We start from the raw sequence: 26,503 nt of genomic DNA, 5'->3' as shown, positions 1-26,503 counted from the left end.
GAAAGCTTGCCAGAAAAGGGACTGAGAAGCTCTTGGTATGATACATCATCAGATAAAATGCGATCCTGATCTTCATCTCTGAGGCCATCATATGAAAGAACTTACATATATTTGTATATGTGTTAAGATAAATGGGAGTTGTATGATATTTGAAAAATACAATTTTCCCAGTGTAAAATTATTACCTCACCTTTCTTCCATATAGATATCTGGAGAAAGCTGAATGTTGAAATGTGGCATGAGATAGTCCACTTGCCAGTGAGTAGGAGAAAATTGTCAGCAGGCCAGCAAGAGTGGTTGTCTAGATGTTTTGCACAACTAAAGCATTGCAAAGATATGAACCAGCAATAATTTTATTACAGTGCAAATCTGACTGAATTTGGCAATTCTGTACAAAGGAATCTTCAGCACAAATGCAAATGTAAGAATAAATAATTGTACTAGTGGCAGTACTTCATTTCTAATGAGAATTATCTTTCTCTTTATTTTTAAAAAAGAAATATTAAATGTATGGCTGGATTTCATTTTTTAAAATAATGCTGTTTTCTGAGGGGTTTAAGAATATAAGAACAGTAAGGTAAATTATCATAACTCTGTTTAGTTTCATAGGCCCCCTCAAACTCCCATCTTCTCAGCTGTTACAATTTTGTGACTGAAAACCACAAAACCAAACATTGTTAAATATGGTCAAAAGATTTAAATTCAAACCAAGCTGGGCAGTTTTAACATGAAGAAAATTACTCTTCAAGAAGGTATTACTGGTTAAAATTTGGATATTGAAGAGCAATTCAGCCATACGTTTAGTCATACCTTCATTACCAGAAACTGTGGAGCCAACATGGTTTGCCTTACTTATATAAATACTATATTTGGCTTTATAGTATTAAGACCACACAAGCTGATTTCAAAGTCTAGAGGTAATGAATGAGTCTACATTATTTTTATGTGATTCCAGGGAGAGACAGAAAACACTGGTGTGTTATTCATGCTGTTCATTTTGTCCCCAAATAAATATAAGCACTTTTGCTATGCAGAGAGGATTTTTTTTTTTGTATCAGCAGTGAGAGAGAAAAGATAAGAAGACACTTGCCAAATTAAATAAGTTTTTGTGATCAAAAAGTAAGAGGGGGTCATAAAAACAGAACACAAAATATGATGTATTGACTCTTTTCAGCTATCGTTCCGTTTTTTGCAGAATGTTATTCTTTTAAAATTCAAATTCTATGGATTCTTTGAACACTGGCAGTAGTGTTCCATCTTCTACATTAGTGAATTTCAACTTTCGGAATATTATTCCATCTGAAACGTATAGGTTTTGACCTTTTTCTTAAAGGCCAGATTTCAATAGCTTTCCAGAGTTCTGTAATCCACATAGTATATTTCTTCCTTGCTCCATAATTGATTGTTTGAAAATGTAAAAATGTTGAGATTCAGAACAGTTTGTATTTAATTTGCCTATGGTATTTATACTTCAAACAGTTCTCTGATATTTTATTGGGAAAGTGATATGTTCTTCCAAATAAATAATTCAGATAATGTATTACATTTTTGTAACTCAGGAATGAAAGTCAATACTATTCATAGTGTCTTGTATTTATGGAATAATTAACGACCATATCTGGGATATGTCTCTTCCTTAAATTTCTGATTTGCGCTAATCCTATACATATTGACAATGTTGTTGTAATTCATATATATTGTACAGAGCGAATATATTTAAAGACAGACAATTCAATTCAGACAAATACATTAAAAATGTAACATATCTGTTCAGAGCTCACTTTCTCCATGAAACCATAAAATAGAAATTCTGTTGGTAACAAAGGAATTCTGCAATTTCACCCTCTATTGCTAATCCATGAGACCATGAATGATAAATTGTACTGAATCATTATCTAAATCTTCTTAAACCACTGAAGAATTCAGTTGATACATACATGAAGTGCTTTATTTCAGGAAGTGGGTGGTAGGTAGCATTATACATATATGGAAATAATTCCTCAATTGCTTAATCAGACTTTATACAAACGTCTAGTCTTACAAAAATTTTCTCAGATTTTAAAATTCTCAGTTAAAAGAACTATTCAAAGGTATATATTTATTTTCTCCTTAGTGTTTTTAATAATTCTTCTTCTGACTGTGTTTTAAAAGTGGTTTAAACTAAAAAGAAAGTGTCATTTGTATTGAAAGGAGAAACAAAATACTTCAAAGAACAACACAGAACTTTCAACTGACGTTAGCAGAAATTAAAGAACGGAGAGCTAGATTCAAGGGAAGAAAATCAATGGAAATTTTGCCATTGACTTCATGGGGTGAGGATTTTTTCTAGCACCCACTATATAACCTTTGAACGTTTATATTTCTTACACAACTTTTTGAATTCATGTTTCCATAGCACATGGCTACTATTCCATGAGCCTTAGAATTTGCTAGGGGCAGCATTATTAACAACTAAAAGCACAATTAATGCATGTCAACGCATGTAAGATATTTTATAAATCTAGATGCATTTTTTCATCATTCATTTAGATGCATTAAATCTAGATGCATGTTTTCATTCATCATCATCTAAAAACAGTATTCTATCAGAAGTGATGTGGATATTTGTGAAAACAGCTCATTTAAAAAAAATTCATTAAAAATCAACAGATTTGTCATGTTCTCTGAACTAAGTAGCTGAAAATATAATTAAAATATCACTTTGGGGTTTATTGAAAGCAGTAAAGTTAATTGACAGATTCTCTTTTGTTTAAATTGACAATTTTGCTTTAGGAGACCATTGGTAATTTATTTAAACTAATTCCTCATTAAAATGAAGTATTAATTATGAAATTGCTACTTAATAATGGTACCACTGAAATATGCAGATCAGCTACAGAAAAGGAATGACACCTTTAATTATTTTTGTGTAGTACATATTTTTCTTTCATCACAAATGAACACTGTATCACTTTCTGTGATTAACAAAAATATTTCAATAATATTAGAGAATTTTAAAATCTTGAGTATTGCTAAAATGTATCTGTCATAGTTACTCCCAGAATTAAGAGAAATAAAGAAAAATTATTTTGATTTTGATCAAAATAATATAAGTGTCTCAGTCCAGAGGAAAGGTATAAAAAAATCAGAGGTAGACTATGGTCATAATCAGATACCATTTGGTAAGCAGAACGGCTATTAAATCCAGAGTGGCAGAACAGGGAATTTTGAATAATTTTAGTGTAATTATTTAACATATTTTTTACCTGGTAAGAATTATATATATTTCTTATCTCTGCTCAGAACTTTCCCTGTAGAAAGTCATAAAAGAAGCTCTCTCATCTGGGAGCATGTTCAATACTTAAATGTAACAGAAATATATAGAGAAATACCGAGTACAGAAACACGTCTGCACTCCATGCATCAAATATATAAATCTTGATATTAGAAAGATATATAAGTTCCTGTACCAGTAAATGTTTGAGATTATTTCCATATATATAACAGCTCTAAAAATTACCAGGGACTGTTTTATTATGGGAACACTTGCCTTTTTTAGAAACAGACTGCAGAACAAATGTTGCTAATAGATTGTCAGCCCCACAGATGAAGATGTGGTATGTAATATATTTCTTCACTGAATACTCCCATAACCAACAAACATTATTCTGTTTCAATTTAGTTTTTGTATGTTATGAAGTCATTATAGAAGAGCAGTTCATAGAAATGAAAAGATAAACTTGAAATGGAATATTTTTGTTTTCTGAAAATATCATATCATTGTGTTGTTGAAGCAAAAGAGGTCTACATCATCGATAAGAAATAACTGACTTTATTAAAGGAACATGTTTCAGTTGGATAGAATATATATTTTTAAATACTCATTTCACTGGAAATATCAACACTGCATTTGTATATTCTGATCCAGAACTACATTTCCCCCCCAGATATTTACATTTTATTTAAAATAAAAATTTCAGACTCTAGCTGCATGTATTTTTAGATTTTATTTTAGGTAACTAACTCCTTCATCAATCAAGAACCTCTTCTCAAGACTCTGCTGTGCCTCCTGCAGGTTGATTCTTTAGGATCCCTCCGGCTTCTTGCTTATGCTTCAACAACAGTATGTAAAAATCCAAATGATAAAATGCTGAATCTTAATTTAGTTAAAATTCTAGGTAGACCACTGAAGAGCTTCTGGAAAATATTTCCACTGTCAAAGTCCAAGTAATGCTAGCACTTTTTGAAAACTCCAAATATTGTACCAGTTAGTTCTATTTTATTCAATTTATAACCGCTTTTATTTAACCTGCTTTTGCTGCAGTGTTTTCTTAACTCAAAGGTCCTAGCAGGATCTTGTGACAGAACCTTTTTAGACGGAAAAGGAAATCTGTCTGAAATATGTGGATACTGAAAAATACAATAGTGGTATATCCAAATGTAAGTGCAAACTAGTAAGGGCATTTTAATTACTGTAAAGAAACAAAACATCTCTTTAAAATGTAATATGTTATTTCTTGTCAAGTCCACATGGCTTCATTTTCACCTTCAAAATAAACATCTGTTCTTACTTTTGAATGTATTTAACAAGTTTAGCAAGTACTAAAAGCAATGATAGAAACATAGTAGTTTACATGTTGGCACATACCAACATGATTAGGGAATCCATTTTTTCCTTTCTCTTTTGCTCTTTCATTACACATACTTCTCCTAGGCAAATTAGATAGTGGGTAAAATCATTTGTGAGCATAACAGACAAAATAAATCAAAGAAAACTCTGCCACTATTTCTCCATAATGTAATGAAAACCATTTGAATGCTTTCATGAAACCTGGTAAATATATATTATTTAGTTTTGCACTCTCACCAGATACTGTTCTACGAAAATATACTGCCAATAGAAAAATATAATTTTCTCGTCCAATAATATCCATGGCAATAATGATGTGAAATAAATATGCTGCTTTTTCCAATTAAAACAAACTTTATCAAACTACATGCATTTTAGACATATAAAATGTTAACTAGATTAAAATTTCATTAGATTCATAATAGAGATTCTGATATTCAAAAAAAAAATTATTAGATTTCTCCATGCTTTTCCTATGAGGGCTATTTTAATACGAGTTTGATCTATAAAGTATAATTAAGGGCATAAGAGCATCACTGCTGTGAGTACCTGTGTCACTGTTGCTACTCATATGATTTAAGTCTTTGCATCATTGGGAAAGATGCTGATGGTTAGAAAACACAACTGCTTTCTCACAAGGCAATCAAGTTTAGGATCTTTAATCTGCTTTCTGTCTGAAAGCCAATCAAAATAATGCAATTGTAAGACCTTAGACCTTCTATGACAGAAGTTTTGAATGACAGTTCAAATAGGGGAGATGAATGTTTGAATATAACAATTACAGTTTTGAAATAACCGAAGAATTTTATGAAGGCACTTTTCTTTCTGTCTATCTTTAAGTATTTTCCTGAACTTGAATTCCAGTTATATAGTAAATAATAAAAAATATTATTGCTTGTCATATATGGGATGTAAGATGAAAGAATTCTTGGCAAGATTTCAACTTTTAGACAGATTCCAAAATATTACATAGTTTTTATTGCCAGGAGTACACTTCGGAAGGTATTTACATCAGACGTTTTTCTCATTGTTATGTTGACTATAAATTGTATATATTTAAATAAAAAGAAACTGGGCCTCAAGTTTACTTTACTGCTTTATGCTGATATTATTATTATCTTCTGGATAAATGTAGTAGCCATCTAAGATATATTCTGGAGCCTGTCCTGATTCAATACCATCTGATAGGAGTGCTTATGCAAGGAAGTGGTCTCAGGGAAAAATGTTGCTGCTTTGGGAGACAGCAAATTAAATGGCAAATATCAAAGTGGTCCAAGATATGACTTTTGTCTAAACATTTAAAATTGTTTTCATATCATAGAATTTAAGGTAGCATTATTTTTGTAATTTTCAGATTTTTCATGAAATTTTTAAGACAGTATTTTCCTTTTGAAAAACAAAAGGACAAAACAGCATTTTAAGCATTTTTAAAGAAACTGCCAATGGAACAGATAAAAGAAAACACCTCCAAAAAAAAAAAAAGAAGGATTCTTGTTTATTGTTTTATTTGTATTTGTTTGTTTATTGTCCTAGTGTGTAAAAATCAGTGAATAAAAGATTGAATGAATCGTACTAAGGAATCATACAATCATAGAATAATTTCAGTCGGAGAGGATCTCTGGAGGAAACCTCATCCAACCCCCTGCTCAAAGCAGGGCCAACTTCAAAGTTATACCAGGTTACTCACAGTCATATACAGTTGAGTTTTGGATATTTCCAAGGACAGAAATGTTTGTAGACTTATGTTAACTATTAAGAATATTTTCTTTTGAGGAAAAAAAATCCTGTGAACAACCCCCCTCCCCCCCTCCCAAAACTGTGAACAAAACTCTTCACACAAATAACTCTCATTTGAAAAACTTCAGTCAGCTGAGTTAGGTAGCACCAGCATTTAATGGCCAAGCAGGGAGACTCTTTCATAAATAAGTGGTTGGCAATGCCCTGTATATTGTAAGTAGGTTGAACATGCAAAAATGCACAACCAAGTGTTCTTTTTCAGTTGTGAAGCAAATAGGAAAGAATATGTATGCTTTTCTGTATTAATTTTCATAAAGTCTCTTATGTGAAAAACTTATTTAAAGGATATGTATTTTTTTTCTGCAGGTGGGTATATGTGAATGTGGGGGTGTATATATATTAATTCATACACTAGTATGAACTAAGGCCAGTGAAATGTTTTTCTTTGTCTTCAGGATGCCATTCTGGATACTGATTCATGACATTACACTGTTGCGAAGTAAGAATTCTTTTAAAAATGCAAGTAAATGACACTAAATCAATGGAACAGCAGCTTGTAGTGATTTTGCTAATGGGCAACTTCTAGTTAGGAGCGCTGACAGTCATATATTAATGTACTTATTTCTGGATTATGTAAAAATACAGACCCCTATTTTAATATTTCCTCTACAAAGATGTATTTCTTGGGAAGAAACATAGATCCAAGTACTCAGCTGGTTTAAATCAATGTTTTGTCTTTGTTTATTTTCCTAAAATTGATTTTTATGTCATTTCTAAGTCTTAGGTATAGAATTTTCCAATCCATAACTTACCTTTAAATGAATATAAAGTCAACCATAGTTTTATAAACAGTATTATTTCCCTGCCACACAGTGATGCATTTCCATATCTATTATTAATGCCTTGGTTGCTACTGTCTATTTTAAATTACTTTCTGTAGATTACACCTGTAGCATGTGTTTGTATGCATTATCTTCACATGCCGCTTCTTCTTTTTCTACTCTGATCTAAGTGAGTAACTTTTCTTTTTAAAATCAAGGCAGCAGCTTCTGAGTTATTAACAACTTTGTCACTACAATTTGTATCTGCTTGTGGGAAGACAATGTCTGTCTCACTATGCCATGTATTTTGACTCCAGATATGCTTTTTATCAGTTGTTCAGTACTAACCAACTAGGCTGAAGTGAGTAATTCTATTCCTTTACTGATAATTGCTTTTAGACTTACAGGAATCATCAAAAATTGGTTAGATAGAAAGAGGTATATGAGTACAATGCAGAATCACTGTTATAGTTACGTAATGCAACAGAGATGGCATTTAATTACTTGGACAAGCTACCTTTTTAAACAAATTTCTGTTGGTCACAGTACCTCAATTTCAGCACATTAAATGTTACACTTTGTCAGAGGTTGTGATACCTTTCTTATGCAGGGGTATTGGTTTATGCAGCCAGGGCACCATCTCTAAAAACAATATTTGGCTTTCTGGAATAAAGGAATACTAGCATTGTCATAACTGCAGTCTGTCCTAAAGAAATTTGCATGAATAATTGAATATTTGCCTTCACAGCCAAAGTGAGAAATATGTGTAGTGGGAATGAGTCATAAAGAACCAAACTTGTGTTTTTCACACACAAAAAAAAGTTTTATGCTAAATTAGACATACCATTTGTTCTGTAATGACATTTTTATTTTCAGGCACTTGAAAGAAAAGCAAAGGATACAGACATCCGCATCCACAAAACTGCTTCTGTTCAGTAACCCAGCAATGAAGCAGCCAACCCAGACACAAGAAACCCACATGTAGTGTTTTCTTCTACCTTGAGGAACTCAAACTCACATTTTCAATCCCATGAGGATGCCTTCAAGAGACTATGCCTCACCAAATCTGACTCAAATACTTGAGCATTGTTCAGATCATAATAAAAAACAAATCTATTATTTGATGGTAATCTCCCCTCCCCTCCCAGTTTTCATACTAAGGTCTTCATTGCTATTGAGTATTTATTTAAACTGGCTATATTTGATTGCATTTAACTAGTCTTTTTGAGTTGTTAATGTAATCCAAATCATTATAGAATACATTATAAAATTGCAAATACATTTCATAGAATAGTTTATAAGATTCCATCACAAATTCCCACCAGAAATCTTTCTTTTGTGTCCTTCCATGAACTTCTATAAACACTTTTGCTGTTAAGTGCTCCTCCCAACAATACAGCTGCTTTAGGGTTTTATTCATACTTTGCCTTAAAACATAATTGCCACAACTGGGGATGGGGCAGCAGTGCTAGATCCTGCAATACACCTGTTTTCCCCCATCCTACTTATTACTTAGTGGGCTGTAAGTGTGATACAAGAACAGCTTAAGCATTCCTCCATAACCCCAGGAGTTTCTCAAAGTTGCAGAATGAGTGTTGCATTGTGCTAAATATAATTAATTTTGCACTGCTTGATTTGTTGAAAGTAGAAATTGTGAAGTGAATCTGGGATGTAGTTTCTGTTTTCCCGCATAAGACAATACTGTATTATTAAAATTTTTCATAAAGGCTGAAAATGTAAAGTCTACTAAAAAGTCAATCTTAAGGTCTGGTTTAGTTCTGAAAAATGTATATGATAAAAATGCCACACTGCTAAACGAGTAGATTTTCTCCCTGTGTCTGCTAAAACATTTGTAGTGCATGCAATGTAAATGGGAGGGACATTCAGCTTTCTACTCCTGTTAGCACTGCAAGGTGAGCTGGACTGTCATGCTCCTTGCACATTGCCAAAAGTTGCATCGTTATAGTCAGTGCACATGTGTAATTAAAGACACAACTTGGACAGCTAACAGAATTTCTTTTATTAGTGATGAAGTATAAAAGAAAAAGAAAAAAAGAGGGAATAAAGGTGTTTTATGTTACCAACATTTTGGTTCAAGACTGTTTCAACCATTTATACAAAGCACACTGGGCCATTCCATTCTGTTTCTTGAGCTGCGACACAGAGAGGAAGAAGAGGAGAAAGGAGGCTTCCTGAGGCTTTGGTGAGGTCTAAGTTATTCAGTGCAAGTGTCAGAGCCCAAAACACTCTAACAAGTTTTTTTTTTAGATATTCCACACACAGGGCTGGGGGTAGGGTGGGATGTAATGTTTAATATCAAAATTTACTTCTTTGAAGACATTTGATGTTACATGGGATTTTTGGTTGAGCAGAGTGATACAGCAGTATACTGAAATCACTATACAAGTATAAGTTACACTTAGGAAAATATAGCACTTGCAAGATACAGTTCAATCACAATACCAGTTTGATTCCCATTACTGATCTCTATAATATGCTCACTGTCACAATGCTGGGTGTCCCCAGTCGCCCAGACGGCTTTTGAATATCTCCAAGGAAGGAGATTCCACAACCTCTCTGGGCAACCTGTTCTAGTGCTCTGTTACTCTCACAGGAAAAAAGTTTTTCCTCATGTTCAGACAGAGCTTCCTGTGTTTCAGTTTGTGACCGTTGCCTCTCGTCCTGTCACTGGGCACCACTGAGAAGAGTCTGGCTCCATCCTCTTTACACCTTCCCTTCATATATGCACTGAGGAGATCCCCTCTCAGCCTTCTCTTCTCCAGGCTAAACAGGCCCAGCTCTCTCAGCCTTTCCTCATAAGAGAGATGCTCCAGTTCCTTAATCGTCTTTGTAGCCCTCCCCTGGACTTGCTCCAGTAGCTCCATGTCTCTCTTGTACTGGGGAGCCCAGAACTGGACACAGTACTCCAGATGTGGCCTCACCAGGGCTGAGTAGAGGGCGAGGATCACCTCCCTCAGCCTGCTGGCAACACTCTTCCTGATGCAGCCCAGGATACCATTGGCCTTCTTGGCCACAGGGCACATTGCTGGCTCATGGTCATCTTGCTGTCCATCACAATCCTCAGGTCGCTCTCCGCAGAGCTGCTCTCCAGCAGGTCAGCCCCCAGCCCCTACTGGTGCCTGGGGTTATTCCTCCCCAGGGACAGGACCCTGCCTTTCCCTTTATCGAACTTCATGAGGTTCCTCTCTGCCCATTTCTCCAGCCTGTCGAGGCCCCTCTGAATGGCAGCACAGCCCTCTGGTGTATTGGCCGCTCCTCCCAGTTTTGTATCATCAGCAAACTTGCTGAGGGTGCACTCAGTCTCTTCATGATCATTGATGAATAAGTTGAACAATACTGGACCCAGTATTGACCCCTGGGGGACACCACTACAGGCCTCCAACTAGACTTTGCACCACTGATCACAACCTTCTGAGCTCTGCCATTCAGCCAGTGTCCCCTTTGTATTGAGATAAAGTCAGCTTTCTGTGCAACAGCTGTGGTCAGTCACATCTTAGTGTGTAATCCTACGTTATTCCTGAGCTTCATGGGGCACATCCCCCCTGCCCATCTCCTCTGAGTCTTCTTCCATTATAGGGGTTTATTGGTTGGTCACAGTAAGTGAGAAAAACAACCATTAAAGTTCTGATGTTCTGACTTGTGGAAGATTTTAGGCAATTCATTCCAAATGAAAGCATTAAGTTACTAGTTATCAGTTAGACTGTAGAAACACCCTTGTGAATCCTAGTCTGATGCCATTTGTGACATGGCCTAGCATCTCTCCAATATTTGTTCTCTCATCTTCTTCATTAGCAAAGATATGTTATGTTTGTTTTTGTAATTTCCTGTCATATGGGTACAAGTTTACTCACATTGCAGAAGGGAAAATTACATAAGTGGACCCTGAATTTCAGTATTGCAACTCAGCATTCAGTGCTAACAGCTTGGCTGCTTACAGCTTCTGTACCCCCTGGTGCAGTGTATATAGGCTGGAATAAATGGCAGAATTAGTTCCATATCTTCTATATTTCTGCAACACACATCCTGCAGACCATCTTCCCTTGCTTTATAGATTGACCTAGCATATGTTTTACTGCCAATAATAAAGAAAACAAAGACATAGCAGTTTTGGACAGTGGAACAAGCCTACAGAAGAGTAAAATAATCCATATTTTAGAGTATAGTGTCTTTTTGCAATATACTCTATTGTCTCATTTTACATTCTGTGGATTATAAGATAAATACACGAACATTTCTTAAAACAGTGACATATAGTAAAACATCTTCAGGATTTTTCTTATTCTCCTAAGATCCTCATCAGTCTCTAATGAGGGTGAAAAGTTATGAGAGGTGTAAAGAGATGTTCATCAGAGGTACTTATTGGTTATCACACTGACTAGCAGTTGATGATCTCCATGGTTTCTTGCCGTTGTCATATATGCCTATAATGCCATAATTTAAAAAAATAAAAATATTTCTCTATGTATATATACATGAATAAAACATTATGTACTTAGTCCTGCTTCTTTTGAACATCACTGATGTAATAGGTACAGCATTTGATCTTAACTTTGAAAGCATTTAACTGTAAGAATAATAGTCATGAAAGAAAAAAAGGGTACCAGACAATATTTTCTATGAGATTAATGAATATATTAATATGCTCTTGAAGCTTCATTCCCATTTATGAATAAATTACAGAGCTAACTACAAAGGACACTCAACTTTTGGGTAAATCTAGTTTTTATTAACACCATTTAAATTTTTCAAATGTATCAGATAGCTGAAAGCTATCTTAATTAATTTTTCTTAATTTGTTCAAGAAATCCTATGACTGAGGATGACCACAGAACTCTTTATGATAGCAATCAAAAGATCAGACAATGCCTTCCTCATTGTCTCATAATATTCACCAAGATCAGTAACTACTCCATAACAAGATCAAGCCCAATAACAGTGCAACTTGTCATACATTTATGGTGTAAAAGAGATCCCTTTATTGCTTCAAGAGTGGTTTCCTTTTTCATTGGAAAAGCCTGGAAATGGCCAGAAATCGTGTTTTGCCAAATAAGTAGTGAAAAATCAACTTATCAGAAAGATGTGCAACAGCTTGGAGATCTGAAGTCCTGGAAAGGTAAAAAAGCTGCATCTCTCCTTTATGAAATTTTCTTCAGTCTTGGTAGAGATAATTATGTCAAGGTTAAAACTGTGATTTCAAAGCCTATAGAATATCTAAGAACATGGTATTTCTTCTGTTGCCAACTGTTGCCGTTGGGCTTTCTTGAATACCAAAGGATTTTTTTTTTGTTCTCTGTTAAAGAGTATCTTTTGAGATATCTACCTCAATGTAATGTCATTCGACAGATAAGGATAGTTTTGAATTTCATACAGAGTGCCAATGCATTGCCTTCACTGCATGGTTTTACCTGGTCTAGCTTTACTAAGAAAAAAATTATCTACATCTTGTCTTCACTGAGATTATATTGGTGAAGTAAGGTGAGGTAAGGTAAACACCACCCCTCTTTTTTTTTTTCCTCATTGAAAACATACAGGCTGAACACAGTAAAATTATCATACACATAATGACAAGGCAAAGAAATGACGAGGAAGACAAAGAATGCAGGAGAAACTGATTATTGAGTTGTCTGCTAAATTTTTCTGATATGGTACAAGGTGTCAAAAGAGAAAACAAACAGTCATTTAGGAGTAAATATAAGCCTCTATCAGTTCTGAGACACCCTGTTCCTGTTCCCATAACTTAATTTTAATTTCCTACTTTAAAATAGGTGAGATGTATAGAAGAAGGCTTACTGGAATTGTCTCGGGAGGGAAACCTAGATTTACTTTAATTAAGTCTGTCTTGAATCTTTTATGAGTCCTACTCTCTACTTAAATTTGAATGCAATGGCTTTTCTTATCACTGTACCCTTGCGCAAGAATTTCCAGGAGTGAATTTTAATAATCAGGATTGACAACAACCATTGGGGCTGGTCTGGACCAGGTTGGTTAGTAGATAAGAATTTATATAGGAAAGAAGTAAAAAGGAAAGAATTGGCTTTATTCTCCACAACAGTAGTTCTCAAGTGTTTGGATTGTGGGGCACTGCCAACCATTATAAATTTTCATAGCACGATCACCCTCAACAGCAAGTTTTAACTGAAAACACGTAAAAGCCAGATGATTTCACAGCACTAATGGTGCAATCGGAGACGCGCCCGGCCCTTCGCACGGATCAAGCTGCGCCGAGGCTGAGCGACCCCTCACACCCCGTCCCCCCGCGGCAGCTCGGCCGCCCTCCCACGGCCCCTCACCCGCCGCCAGCCACCCCCATGGGTCCTCGATCGGGAGCGACCCGCCCCGCCCGTGGGGGCAGCGTCGGCCGTTGCAGACACTCCCCGGCCCGCCGGCCCTCCCCCCTCCCGCCGGCCGTTACGCCGCGCGCTGCCGCCGTTGCCGGGGAAACGGGGGCTAAAGAACGCTGCGCGTGGCGTGGTGCGGCGCGGCGCAGCGGCGGCGGCTGGTTGCCCTCCTCCCGCCTGGCGGCGGCGGGCGCCCAGCCGGAGCCGTGAGTACCGGGAGGCGGGGTTGGGGCCGCCAGCGAGCCGCGCTGCCGCGGGGCGGGGAGCAGCAGATCCCCGGCCGGCCCGGCGCGGTCTTCCGCCGTGGCCTCCGCACGGAGGGCTGCGGCGGCGGGAGGAAGGCCGGCTGTGGCTGACCTCCCCCTCGGGCGGGGGCTCCGCGCCGGCCGCCACCCGCCGGCGAGGCGGCGCGGTCAGAGCGCACGGGCGGCGGGGGGGGCTTGTCCCCGCGGCGGCGGAGCGCAGCCACGCTCGCGGCCGGGCGCTCCCGGTGCGGGACAAATGCCCCGAGGTTTTAGTTCATTCTCCTCCAAGAGGGGCTCGGCGCCGCTGAGGGCGGCGGGAGCTGCGGCGGTGGGTGCCGCTCGCAGGGGCCCGGGCCGGGCGTGCTGCGGCGCGGGGAGGGCGGGCAGCCGAGGCTGCGCTGCCCTTGGCCGAGGGCGCCGTCGCCGCGGAGGATACGTGCGGGCCCCTGCGCCGCGGTGGCGGGCGCCGCGCCTTAATCGCTGTTTCGGCGTAAGTTTCGTTTGTGGTTGCAAACGGTTTCGTGTTTGTGCCTCTAGGAAGGCATGAGCTTGCACAGGGCAGCGTTTGGCAAATCCACACTTCTTTATGTTTTTTATTTATTAGCTGGTCATGGCAGAATAAGCCGAAAGGAACACTCTGCCTTCAGCAGGTTGCACCTGTGGAAATGTCTGGCTGAAGCCCGGGGAAATATTTGAGCAGAGACTACCTCTCCCCTTGCAGACGTGTTCAGGCTTCTCTGCCTTGGGAAGAGGTTCAGTCGGGATAGCTTGTTGGGGCTTCCAGCATTAATCCCCTTTTCTTCTTGCAATACTCTGCACTAGCTAAAACATCTTTGTGAGATACAGTTTTTCAACTTAGATGTCTAAGTAGGCTGTGCTGTCTTATTGCAGAATTCTTCTTAATTGGATCAAAGAATAAAATAAATTTTCTTATTATATAACTAATAGAGTTTTCAGTCTTCCTTTCCAAGTTTCAGGTGTGTAACAGAAACACTTTGCACAGGCTTAAGAATGTGATGAGTCATCACTGAAGGGGTGTCTCAGATAAAATAGTCAGGTTTTTCCCCCTCAGAGGATATAGTAATTATTCTCTCTCTCTCCTAGTTGTTTCCCTCCTTTTCAATAGCAAAATGCATAAAACTAGAAAAGGTGGGAGGGGTTAGGATGGGAGTTATTCCAGGATTTGATTACCTTCCAACAGCTCAAGTTGTTCTCTGAAGAATGGAGTCTCTTAGTTTCGTTCCATGATGACACCATGCCAAAGTGGAGTAGACTTTGAAGAAGATGTGTTGGAAACCTTGTGGCAAGAAGGGGTAGCTGTTACTACAATTAAAATACAATCTGGCTTATCTCTAATGCCTGTATTTATTATTATCTTTTCTTTGGAAAAATAGTTATTGAGGAATGGGGGAATTCAGGACAGAGAGGTTTAGTGAACTGGTTCTAACATCTCACAGGGTTGTAAAGTTTTAGTCACATTCCAGTCAGTGGAGCCTAGTGAATATATTGGGTAAATATGTCAACATTTCTATAAAGCACTGTAGGCTTGACTGTTGTGTTTCAGCACCAATCCCTTTGTGTTCAATACTGATCATACTATGATGAATTTTGGAGGATGGAGGTTGTTCATTATCCAAAATGAAAACCCAGTATCTGATCATTTCGGTTCTGGGACTGATGTGGTTTCTTCAAATTGCCCTGCTTGGAGAATTGAATACATGTTTGATAACACAATGAAATACTTTTTGAATATGCCCTTAGGAATTTAGAGTTTTATTATGGCTTTGGAGGTGTTTATCTGTAATCCTTTTAGAATCTGGATTGTTCTTCGTAGAGCTGCAGCCTAGCTATCTCTTTAGTGAGGAGTGTGTCATTATTAAATGAAGAAATCAATTGATTACAAGTAGTTATTTTGCAGGACACTGCTTTAAATGAGCAAAAAATGATATATGTGTCTTTTAAGCCTTCTGCCCTACTGAGGAGCTCTACATTTTTGTAAATGCTCTCATCTTTTCAGTGGATGTAACCTAGGTGAGACCGTAGAGTTTTTATGTTGGTAAAGTATCTGACTGCACAAAAGATCCAAATGTAGATACGATAGGCTGCATTTTAGATAGCGCTTTGTAAGGCTTTGTATAGAGAGCTGTCAGATGGAGTTAAATAAAAAGAGAGCATGGAAGCAGTAACTCTGCACTGCAGTCGATTGCTTCAGGACTGTTATCTTGCAGAACAGGGCAGGTAGGTCTAAAAGGTCCTCAAGATAGAAAAGAGAACAAGGGAAAGTATCTCCTTTTGAAGGTTGATGCCAGACTTTTATTTCAGTTTGGATGAGAGATGGAACATTTTTTATTCGTCTTCAGTGGCTGCCACAGTTTTGAATGAGATTGTCATTTGGAAGATTATCCGCACTAATATCAAAAGTTAATACTGCAATAGTGGACCAAAATTTTTCATATCATATATTAAGATCCCATTGAAGTTCTAGTGAAATTGACCTAAATGATTTGTAAAATTATTTTTCCTGCTATTTACAAGGTGCTTATTGCAGCAGTGGACTTGATGTTAAGAGAGAGTTTGGAGTAGGAATAGAAATCAAATGGTTAAAAATGTCCATAATCTGTAGAGTGATAAAATCCCCAGATTATCAATAAGCCTACCTTATATGTTCCAGCTTTCTATGGGGCTCTTGATTTTGTATGCTGGTGTGATCTTTATAGTAGGTGTAGTGTGAAACCATCGAATTTAGATTATATATAGGGAAAATATTTTAACTGCTTTTGAATTCTAAATTACCTAATATCCAAATCTGAGATATGCATAACATTTCTAGTGCTCTGAAACTTTTGCCTTCACAGTATAAAGAAGAAACAATTTAGTGCTGAATACTGAGAAAATCTGGAGCATGGATCTCTTAGGCTCTTCATATTTAACTTCATAAGACTTGTCTATACACAAAACTTGTACCATGAACTGTAATGGAGTAGCTAATGCATTACAGTAGTTCTCCTAATATTAGTCTAACTACAAGCCAAAGGACTATGTACTAGTATAGCTGTTCCCTCCCTAAGGGGAGTGAAGACACTAAGGATTATACCAATCTGTGCATATTGATAGAAAATTAATCTGTGTAGCAAACATTTCTGTTTACATGACCTTTGAACTGTGTATATTATCTGTGTGAAACATTATGTATTTGACTGAGAATGACTCAGTGGTGAAGAAACACAATTAGAGAGAGACAGAGTAAATCTAGTCCAAAAAAAAGCTCTCCTGCATTCTTTTTGCTCAAGTATGTACTAAAATCTCATTGAAAACTTTCTTTTTGATTTTTTCTTCAATTAACTGTTTTTTAATTTCACTTGAAAAATAATGATTTAACTTGAATTACTGAATTATGGAGCACAAACACTGAATAAAGGTAACAGTCGCATTTCCTGTTTAGTAAGTTTTATGGTTTAGTGTGCCTCACTGGGGGTAGATAGTGAAGAAGCAGTAGCTTGAACATGCAGGTGCTCCAATCAGCTTGGTGATACTGAAGATTTCCTAATTATTATTGTCTTTTTTTAGTCTTTTTTTTTTTGTCATTCAGGGCTTTGTCTTACAGCTGGTGACTTCTAAGGGTGTAGTGTAGGGACAAGTACAAGAATGTGCTCTTAATGTAGCCATATTGAACTATATGTGGTAGTCTTTCGTTTGATACTGAATCCTTGTAAAAGGCAGTCTGAGAATGTATCATTTAAGCTATTTTTTTCTATTAATTTTCGTTTTTAACAAGGCTTTTACGTAGCATCAAGAATGAATTAGCTGCCATGATCTGAGCAGTGCCACAAAATACATCTTACCCCAACAGAACATGAACATGTTTATAGTTACTCAACACTTGATTTGGAATTTGGCAAGGGGTGTTCTCTTTAATGTAAAAAAACCCCCTGCAGATGCAATTTCATGTTATTTAGTAGTGTGTGCTGTTCCCTTTTTTATTTTAAATGGTCAAATTTTCAACTCATTTCATTTCTCTAATGTTTGTTACTAAACTATAAAACATACATACTGGCTAAAATTAATATCTAACTGTGCGTCCTTCTGAAACATAAAATAATAAAATATATACAACTTAAAATGGGAAATCAAATAGAGACTGATCGCTATTTTAAAATGTTGATTTTTTTCAGTTTTTTTTTTTGAAACAGTATAGTTTTGTCATAAAAATATATTAAGCACAAGTCATGTTTTATTCATGACACCGCAGAACAATGGAGGTACTCTTTGAATAGTGCAGATAGCAAGGGCTTACTGCTGTGCATGATTCTTATTCAATTTGGAGACATGCCTTGCTGGGAGGAACTGCAAGCACTCTGGAGGACAGGATCATTTGGAATTTGAAAAATCAGAGAATGTGATGTAAATCAGTGAGGATAAGTACAAAGTACTATGCATAATCAGAAATAATAAGGTGTACACATAGAGGAGGAAATGCTAGGTTAGGTAGCAAAAGATCTCTAGGTTACAGAGCTAAACATGAAAAACAGTATCATACTGTTGTGATAGAAGCAAGGGTTGTACTGGGATATAAGATCAAAAGCACTGTATAATATTTCCATTCTGCTTAGCACTGGTGAGGCGTCAGCTGGAAAGCTGTGTCCTCTTTTGGATATATGTCAAGAAAGACTTGGACCAACTGGAGAGAATTTGGAGGAAGAAAGCGGACAATCATCAAACAGAAAGTATAATCTCTGGGGAGTGGGGAGTAGAAGGATTTGGTCTGTTCAGTGTAGAGAAGGGAGGAGATAGTAGTTCTAGAATATTTAAGAGATTGTTTACAAGATGAAGGCAATCCATTACTTTGTGTCCACTGCAGATAGAACTATGAGATTATATTAGCAAATCTAACTAATGTCAAGGATGGTTAAGTTTGGCTTAAGTTTGCCTAGACATTTTGTAGAAACTGTCACTAGAAGATTTTAAAATAGTTTTGACAAGCATCTGTCAGGAATAGTTTAGATTTAGTTGAAACTGCCTTGGAGTTTTCACTCCATTGAGGCATTATTTTGTGAATGAAATCTGTTTTTACATTCTACTATGCTTCTGTCATTACTAAATAGAAAGCAAAGTTTCTACTTTAGTTTCATCAACTTCTGTTCTATTGTAGAACTTAGTAAGTGCTTAATTAAATACTGATTTTCATTTTTTTATTTTAAAGATAAAGACCCTATCTTGTTTTTACTTGTATTGTCCCATTCCAGTTTTAGCAGCTAGGTTTTATCTGTCTTTTTTGTTTTCGATTTTTTTTTAACCGTTGTGCTTTACTTTGTCATCTTTTGCATCTTTTTACTGACTGCTTTTGCATACTGCATAATTATGTTTTCCAGCTTTGCCTTGCAAACTCCATTCAGTTCTGTAAATGCACTATCCCATTTGCTTTACTTTACCATTGCCAGCACCCTCATTGCTTTGTTCTTTCACTTCTCTGCCTTTTTGTCTTTTTTTTCTATGTTGTTCTTTATTTCTTGGCATATGCAAGATGTCATCATCTCTCTTCTTCACCCACGTTACTTATGAAGTAGCCAAGTTTAAGATCCCTACAAAATGTATTTTGATAGGATTACAAAATAAATGAAGACAGCCACTTTAAGTTGCCTCCACTTTGAGTTTTTCTTGGTATAGCTAGGGAAACAGGGTATACCCTATCACCATGTATGGTCTGCCAGTGGCTGTCCTCCTGTAACTTATTCAATTTTAGCCAAGAAGGGTGACCCATAGATGGGTAGAAGTCTCGAGGATGACAAGTTCCCCCAGGTTTCATGAAAATTGGCAGCTAAGTAGGGGAAAGAAAGACCCAGGTTAGTTCCTCAGTGGAAAGAAAGGAGTTAAAATGTGTCTGGGTTGGCCGGTCAGTGGCTGTGCTGTGCCAACCCCTCCCAGCACATGCCTGCGCCCAGAGAGGGATGCTGAAGGAGCGAGGTTGGCTGGCACGCTCTGCGACACTGAGGGGAGCTGGAGTTTCTGTGAGGGTGGGTGAGGGAATGGTGCACAAAAATCCAGGGGAAACTAGATTTTACTGCTTTTAATGCTCGTGGGAACTGCTGGGGTGTTTTTTGTTTTGTTTTTTTTTTCTTTGTGTATTGCTGTAAAATGTTTGTAGTGGCTTTTCTCCATGTTCTGGGCAACGTAAGTTAGCCCATCAGGTATTAAATAATCATTCTAAATAATAGTATGATCTTTCACTCATCCATTTTTTCTTATCTTATCTTAATTTTGTTAGAGATCTCTTACATCTGTCAAAATTTGAGTATATCAGTTCCATAAATTTATTAAGACCTTTCTCTGCTAATGCTTTAAGCATATGCGTGGTAGATACCAGGATGGTCTGGAGAGATAAGCTAAAATAAAAATGATATTGTTGGTGCTTCCAGCTAGAAGCATGATACTGTGTGCAAAACAACTTCTTGGATGTTTATTTTGCATCTTTTTGTTGCAGTATATTGGCGTATAACTACAGATTTTTGTGCAATGTATGTGCATGTTTAAGAAAATGCTTTAAGTTTCCAAGACTTAAAGCTTTCAAGTAGAGATGATCTGACAGTGTTTTTTTCCCCTAAAATTTATTTGTCTGTTTACCTCGATCTATTATGCCTTCCTGAGCTCTTTTTGGAATTCTGATGTTTCTGTATGGGGTTATTAAAATCAATTGTGCAAATTACTACTGATGATCAAGAAGCTGAGTCCCTAGGCTAGAAGGATACAAGGTGCCTCTGAAACAACTGAATCAGAGCTAAGTTATTGAGCAAATAAAGTTAGGGAAGGGAAAGGAAGAAAGAATTCTAGTGTTGAAATAAAACCATAGAAGTCCAGCCATCCTACTGTTCATTTGGCCTCGTGGGGTTCTTTTTTGCTTGTTTGGTGGTGTGGGTTTTCTTGTTTTTTTGTTTGTTTTTTTGTTTTTTGAGATGCTTAAGATCATTCTGGGAGCTGATGAGGAAGCGGAGAGGAGTTTGTAGCTAATTCACAGGCTGGTTGAATTGAGTTAATTTGTTCCTGCTGAATGCATGTTTTTTAATGCTGCTGAGAAAATTATGCTCTTGTAAGATTGTAAGTGAGTGTCGGAATGCCTAGAGTGCTTTTTCTTTTTTTTACTGTTTCTTGAAACCAAAGAAACAAATATATGTATCCTTATTCAATGTGAAACTCATGCAAATGAAAAGAAACAGAATAAATTTGTCACAGGTTGTTGGGGGGCTGTTTTTGGTGCAGTTGCTTTAGCCATTTCTGGTTTTTTGACTAATGATGTACTCATTATTTAAAAATAATATTTTGAGTTTACTGACAATGACAAAAATGACTTAATTATCAGTAAAATATGTAAAAACAACTTAAGCGGTATTTAGCCAAATAGTTTAATACAATAGAAGAAAATATACTCAAATTAGTTATAACAAAAAAGTGAATAAGTGAATTATACAAGAATATGTTCTATTATGTCTATAAATACTTGATCTAATTTTTTGTTTCTTCATTATTTTTTAAATGGAGTTCAAATGTGTCTTCATTTCTAATGCTTAGAATAGGAGATGTAATTTGTACAAACATGTACAAAAAATGGGGCAATTATGCCAAAACTAAATTTCTTTAGTTCTGTAGTTACTATGGCAACCAATATTCACTGTATTTCATTTAGACGTATACAAGAGAATGGAAAATGGTAGGTTTAAGATTTAATAATCTCTGCAAAAATACTATACTATGGTACATGATATTTTAATTATGTGTAAGGGGACAGATCAAATAACTAACATGCTTAGTAGCATGAACATTGGTAGTAATCATCTTTAATACATATTTGGATCATTCATTTGGTAACAGAATTTTGGCTGCTCATTTCTAACAGTTGAATTGAATTAGTTTTTTGCTTGAACAGGGAGACTGTTCCTACTACTGTCAGGTCTGTTTGACCTTACTCCTGACCAGGAGTAAGGAAGAGAATAATCCTTCTATTGTTTTATTTCTGGCTTGGGATGTGTGAGGAGGGAAACTGAAATAGTAAAATGGTTAGCGCTTTTAGTCAAAGATTGTTATAAGTATTTTGTGTGATTCCACCGCCACAGAATGTGAGCAGCTCTTAATCTACGAAGGTAATTATTTTCTCAGTACTACTTGGTAGGAGTATTATTCCCCTTGCCTGAGCCGTTTCAAAAAAGGGGAACTCAAGAATATAGACAGAGGAGTACAGAATATATCATTCATGGCTATTGCATGGAATACCTGGATTTAATTCCCCTCTGTAATAGAGATTTCCAGTGTCCCTGGTTTTCATCCTAATTAATTGTCTGTTTCTCTGCTTAAAGTTGATATTTGTGCTAAGGTCTGTGGCAAAAGAATAGTGATAAAGTTTATTTAATTTGAAGGCTATCAAGCTGGGATGAGGCATGTAAATTTTGGAATACTTGATAAAAATTCAAATTGATTTTGAAAAATAGGAGAAATGACCTGGAAAATTCGGATGCAATCGGAAAAGGAAAAATGCAAAGTGCTATACAGTACTTAAGTAAGAATGGACAACTGTATCAATATAGTATATAAAATAACTGTTTATGTATCAATGCTACAGTAAACAGTCTGGGGTTAAAGTATATTGCAGGCTGAACATGCTGTTGTCAAAAAGGCAAATATCTTGTGATATACATATACAGAATTATTTCAGGTATTTATGATAGTAGTATAGTCTCAGCTATAATATATTTAGTTTTGAACACTACTAAAAGTTCATGGGAGTACATTAGAACAGAATAGGCATAGGTATGGGTGATCTTGATTCCTCTCTTAAAGCTTCAAATGGCCAGTATAAAGAACTAGTTCTTATATAGGAATCTTGTTCCTGTAAAAGTAATAAAATACAACAAATGACCTAATGGATTTTTCCTATCTTTTGTTGCACTTAATATTTAAAAAAAAAAAAATTCCAATCTTTTTATTGGTTGTTTATTTTAACCTGTCTGTACAGGCTACCATGATTCTACATGAATTCTTGATTTCAAGTTTGAGACCTCATTATCACTATAACACCTTTTAATGGTGTAAACTGCTATTTTTATTTTTATTTTTTATAAACCACTGTGTTTTTATAACACCGAGTAGTATTTTGACGCATCTGCACTAATTGTAATTTGAGGGAATAATTTTAGGGACATTAACACCTTTCTGCATGTTCTGAAGTAAATCTGGGCCTTATTTCAGTGCTCAAAAGGATTCATTGCATCACTTGAGGACAGGGAAAAAATGTACAGAAATCCTAGGACCCTAACATCAAGTGGTAGCATGCTCTGTTTGCAGAAAGTTAGCATTCAGAAGTCAGGGAAAGATGGAAATAAAATGAAGTTTCTTCATGGAGTGTTAACTCCTTTTAAATATGTATTATTTTGTAATTTTTAGCTATGTGACTGCATTTTGGGTAAGGAGGAAAAATTCACAACACAAGTAGCATGGTCACAGTGAAGCAGGAACCACTGAAAACATTTTAAGGAAAATTCTTCTGTAACTTGGCCATAATCTGTTATGATTGTGAGCTGGATTATCTCGATTTGCACTAAATTTACTTAATAATGAATTACAGTTTTGCTGAAGTGTTAAGTATGGAAGTTGATGAGAGAGAGGTTTTTATGAAATAGTCTTTTTATGGAGCATATTTATGAATCGTAAATATCCCAAGACCCTGCCTAGGGAATAGTATTTATGATGAAAAATATTAATTGTAGATTATGTTTTGTGGATAGTAATTCTAATGTCTGGATTCTAATCTCTTACACTGAAAATTTTTGCTTTAATTTACTTCATGGTTTTCTGAGGATTTTGCTTTTAACAAAAACTTTGTTAGTTTCTGACCCTTCTATTTAAGATTTTGATGTTTAAAAAATTGTCTTTAGCAGCTGTACTGGCACATTATTTCTGTTATAGTAGAAAGTACCAAGAAATTAATTAAAAAGCTTTATGCTGTACTTAACTTCAGAGATATTTAATAAAGTATAAAATAGGATGTGGATGCTTTTTACACATTTATATAACTGGTGAAGCATTCACAATGCTTTTTTATTTTTCCTTTTCTTTATGGAGCAGTGTACAGTGACTTTAGAAAGGTATGTTGTAGCAATACCAGTAATGTGGTTATCTTTGTCACAGCAAGACAGTCAGTTTGAATTGCATAAAACAGTTGTGGACTATTAAGAGGTATATATATCCCTCAGGGATAGGAGTGTTAACTCAGGAGATTTGATTTATTTTTCTGGGCAGGACAATATCAAAGGAAGTAGTTCTTTTGTATTTTGATAGCTACAGTGGTGAACATAGTCTAGTATTTAAATATTTTGGGGACAGTATTTTTCAAGACACACTTAATGAGATAAGTTCTGAGCTGCCTTTCTCCCCCTTCCTTCCCCCCCCTTTTTTCTCCCCCTTCCTTCCCCCCCCTTTTTTCTCCCCCTTCCTTCCCCCTCCTTTTTTCTCCCCCTTCCTTCCCCCCCCTTTTTTCTCCCCCTTCCTTCCCCCCCCTTTTTTCTCCCCCTTCCTTCCCCCCCCTTTTTCCTCCCCCTTCCTTCCCCCCCCTTTTTCCTCCCCCTTCCTTCCCCCCCCTTTTTCCTCCCCCTTCCTTCCCCCCCCTTTTTCCTCCCCCTTCCTTCCCCCCCCTTTTTCCTCCCCCTTCCTTCCCCCCCCTTTTTCCTCCCCCTTCCTTCCCCCCCCTTTTTCCTCCCCCTTCCTTCCCCCCCCTTTTTCCTCCCCCTTCCTTCCCCCCCCTTTTTCCTCCCCCTTCCTTCCCCCCCCTTTTTCCTCCCCCTTCCTTCCCCCCCCTTTTTCCTCCCCCTTCCTTCCCCCCCCTTTTTCCTCCCCCTTCCTTCCCCCCCCTTTTTCCTCCCCCTTCCTTCCCCCCCCTTTTTCCTCCCCCTTCCTTCCCCCCCCTTTTTCCTCCCCCTTCCTTCCCCCCCCTTTTTCCTCCCCCTTCCTTCCCCCCCCTTTTTCCTCCCCCTTCCTTCCCCCCCCTTTTTCCTCCCCCTTCCTTCCCCCCCCTTTTTCCTCCCCCTTCCTTCCCCCCCCTTTTTCCTCCCCCTTCCTTCCCCCCCCTTTTTCCTCCCCCTTCCTTCCCCCCCCTTTTTCCTCCCCCTTCCTTCCCCCCCCTTTTTCCTCCCCCTTCCTTCCCCCCCCTTTTTCCTCCCCCTTCCTTCCCCCCCCTTTTTCCTCCCCCTTCCTTCCCCCCCCTTTTTCCTCCCCCTTCCTTCCCCCCCCTTTTTCCTCCCCCTTCCTTCCCCCCCCTTTTTCCTCCCCCTTCCTTCCCCCCCCTTTTTCCTCCCCCTTCCTTCCCCCCCCTTTTTCCTCCCCCTTCCTTCCCCCCCCTTTTTCCTCCCCCTTCCTTCCCCCCCCTTTTTCCTCCCCCTTCCTTCCCCCCCCTTTTTCCTCCCCCTTCCTTCCCCCCCCTTTTTCCTCCCCCTTCCTTCCCCCCCCTTTTTCCTCCCCCTTCCTTCCCCCCCCTTTTTCCTCCCCCTTCCTTCCCCCCCCTTTTTCCTCCCCCTTCCTTCCCCCCCCTTTTTCCTCCCCCTTCCTTCCCCCCCCTTTTTCCTCCCCCTTCCTTCCCCCCCCTTTTTCCTCCCCCTTCCTTCCCCCCCCTTTTTCCTCCCCCTTCCTTCCCCCCCCTTTTTCCTCCCCCTTCCTTCCCCCCCCTTTTTCCTCCCCCTTCCTTCCCCCCCCTTTTTCCTCCCCCTTCCTTCCCCCCCCTTTTTCCTCCCCCTTCCTTCCCCCCCCTTTTTCCTCCCCCTTCCTTCCCCCCCCTTTTTCCTCCCCCTTCCTTCCCCCCCTTTTTTCTCCCCCTTCCTTCCCCCCCCTTTTTCCTCCCCCTTCCTTCCCCCCCCTTTTTCCTCCCCCTTCCTTCCCCCCCCTTTTTCCTCCCCCTTCCTTCCCCCCCCTTTTTCCTCCCCCTTCCTTCCCCCCCCTTTTTCCTCCCCCTTCCTTCCCCCCCCTTTTTCCTCCCCCTTCCTTCCCCCCCCTTTTTTCTCCCCCTTCCTTTCCCCCCCCTTTTTCCTCCCCCTTCCTTCCCCCCCCTTTTTCCTCCCCCTTCCTTCCCCCCCCTTTTTCCTCCCCCTTCCTTCCCCCCCCTTTTTCCTCCCCCTTCCTTCCCCCCCCTTTTTCCTCCCCCTTCCTTTCCCCCCCCTTTTTCCTCCCCCTTCCTTCCCCCCCCTTTTTCCTCCCCCTTCCTTTCCCCCCCCTTTTTCCTCCCCCTTCCTTCCCCCCCCTTTTTCCTCCCCCTTCCTTCCCCCCCCTTTTTCCTCCCCCTTCCTTCCCCCCCCTTTTTCCTCCCCCTTCCTTTCCCCCCCTTTTTCCTCCCCCTTCCTTTCCCCCCCCTTTTTTCTCCCCCTTCCTTTCCCCCCCCTTTTTTCTCCCCCTTCCTTTCCCCCCCCTTTTTTCTCCCCCTTCCTTTCCCCCCCCTTTTTTCTCCCCCTTCCTTTCCCCCCCCTTTTTTCTCCCCCTTCCTTTCCCCCCCCTTTTTTCTCCCCCTTCCTTTCCCCCCCCTTTTTTCTCCCCCTTCCTTTCCCCCCCCTTTTTTCTCCCCCTTCCTTTCCCCCCCCTTTTTTCTCCCCCTTCCTTTCCCCCCCCTTTTTTCTCCCCCTTCCTTTCCCCCTCCTTTTTCTTTCTTTTCTTTTTTTTTTTTTAAAGCATCAGATTGAAGTGATATCCTTTGCCATCAGCTATGGGTTT

General features: G+C 38.5%; 1 protein-coding gene across 1 annotated transcript in view; it reads left to right on the top strand.

Annotated features, from left to right (window-relative positions):
* The first annotated feature begins 13,680 nt into the window (after positions 1 to 13,680).
* Positions 13,681 to 26,503, top strand: part of CCDC178 (coiled-coil domain containing 178) — a 207,627-nt gene continuing 194,804 nt past the window's right edge. The window contains exon 1 of the mRNA XM_067292317.1: positions 13,681 to 13,732. The gene's annotated coding sequence lies outside the window, so the exon portion shown is untranslated. The remainder of the gene's footprint in view (positions 13,733 to 26,503) is intronic.

The sequence above is a fragment of the Apteryx mantelli genome, chromosome 2 (assembly GCF_036417845.1).
Source record: "Apteryx mantelli isolate bAptMan1 chromosome 2, bAptMan1.hap1, whole genome shotgun sequence".
Classification (NCBI taxonomy): domain Eukaryota; kingdom Metazoa; phylum Chordata; class Aves; order Apterygiformes; family Apterygidae; genus Apteryx; species Apteryx mantelli.
This window is presented reverse-complemented; position numbering and strand designations above follow the sequence as displayed.